Source organism: Hevea brasiliensis, unplaced genomic scaffold (genome assembly GCF_030052815.1).
Source record: "Hevea brasiliensis isolate MT/VB/25A 57/8 unplaced genomic scaffold, ASM3005281v1 Scaf480, whole genome shotgun sequence".
NCBI lineage: Eukaryota > Viridiplantae > Streptophyta > Magnoliopsida > Malpighiales > Euphorbiaceae > Hevea > Hevea brasiliensis.
The window spans coordinates 11,309-13,098 of record NW_026615007.1 but is presented as its reverse complement, the minus strand read 5'-3'; the positions used below and the strand labels follow the sequence as shown (position 1 = coordinate 13,098).

Sequence of the window (1,790 nt, the reverse complement as noted above, 5' to 3'; positions counted from 1 at the left end):
AGTTGTTCACATTGGAGTAAGAATTTCCCATAGGTTTCTGTTGATAACCTCCTGCATAGGCAGCTTGTTCTTACAAATAATCATCACCATAAGAAAAGTAATCAACTCCATAGCTTTGGGTTCCATCTGTGTAGGCAACTTGTTGCATAGTTGTAGGAGTTGAGGTTGTTGGCTTTGTGCAAAAATCACTAAGAAGCTGAGTCAACTGATCAAATCTTGCATTCATGTAGCTAACTGAGTCAAGTTCATAAATCCTAGCCTTCTTTGGCTTAAGTGCTCTAGGATTTCCCCATAAATGGGTATTATGAGCAATCTTCTTTAATAGATCATAGCATTCTTCACTTGTCATTCTCATGAAATCTCCTCCTGCTTGTGAATCAATTGTGTTTCTTATGGCTGGAGTAACTCTGGTGTAGAAATTCTGAACAATCATTCATTTGGGTATTTCATGATGAGGACATTGCCTTTCAAGCTCCTTAAATCTCATCCAAGATTCATACAAAGTTTCATCATCCCTTGGTTTAAAAGCTACCATCAAATTCCTTAAATGAGTGGTCTTCCTAGGTGGGAAAAACAGAGATAGAAAAGCTTGAGATAGCTACTCCCAAGTAGCTATAGTAGCTTGTGGAAGTGAGTCATACCACTCTAATGCTGAATCCCGAAGAGAGAATGGAAATAAGGTGAGCCGAATCACTTCATCTGAAACTCCAGGCTGTCTTTGTGTGCCACATATCATCAAAAATTTCTTCAAATGAGATTGAGGATTTTCAAGTGGACTAACTCCAAATTGTGAATTCTGAACCATTTGAATGAGACCGGTCATTAACTCAAATTGATTAGCTCCAATAATAGGTCTGCTATCTCTCACATATGCACATCTAGGAAAAGCATAATCTAACATGGATCTTCTCTGAGGATCATTTTGATTAACAACTTCATTCTGCCTGTTTTGCTCATTTCCTCCATTATTTCCACCAATAGCTCTATTTTGATTCTCCATATTTTCAATTTTCTCCTCTTGCTCAAACCTTTGTTGTTCTTCTTTTTCTGCTTCCTTTCTCCTCTTAGATTCCTTTTTGTTGGCTCGACATAATTTTTCAATTTCAGGGTTGAACAACAATTCAGTATCACTTGTGCTTTTCGATCGTCTCGTAAACAAGAAAAGTACCTGAAAAATACAAGGAACAACAGTGAAAATAAAAGAAAATAAAAATTCTAATAAGCTTAAAACAATTAAAATCCAACTTAAAAACAAACAATTCTCCGGCAACGGCGCTAAAAACTTGGTGTGTTAGCTGTGAAATAACTTCTGCAAGTGCACGGGTCACAATAGTATAATTTTAAAAATAATATCATTCCCACAAGGAATTGTGCTTAAATTGGAAATAAAATGATAAGCTAATTAGAATGGTAAAATTTAAAGATATTAAAAAAAATGAAATTTAAAATTTAAAATTGGTATTTGAGGAATTTAAGCTAAATCAAACAATTAACTAAATTAATTAAACTAAATTACCAAAATTTAAATTGAAATTGCTAATTATGAAATTGGGAGGAATTAAATCTAAATTCAATAAAAATTAAAGTGATTCTAGAGATAGGGTTTTCAATATTGTTTGCATGTGGTTTATCCCTAATTTAGCCAAACACATGAGAATTGCAATTTTGAGGGAAATCAATTCTTAGTTCTTTGAAACCTTTTTCAAGCATTTCAAAGTTGGTATTCATCAAATCAAACCCTGTTTCACGGTATTTCAAACCTGACAAAAACCCAATTAAAGCTCTAATTG

At 33.7% G+C, this 1,790-nt stretch overlaps 1 non-coding gene across 1 annotated transcript; it reads left to right on the top strand.

Moving 5' to 3' along the window:
* The first annotated feature begins 443 nt into the window (after window positions 1–443).
* Window positions 444–549, top strand: LOC131177444 (small nucleolar RNA R71). The gene has a single exon (XR_009146920.1). It is a non-coding gene; the product is annotated as a small nucleolar RNA R71 (small nucleolar RNA).
* Window positions 550–1,790: the final 1,241 nt, after the last annotated feature.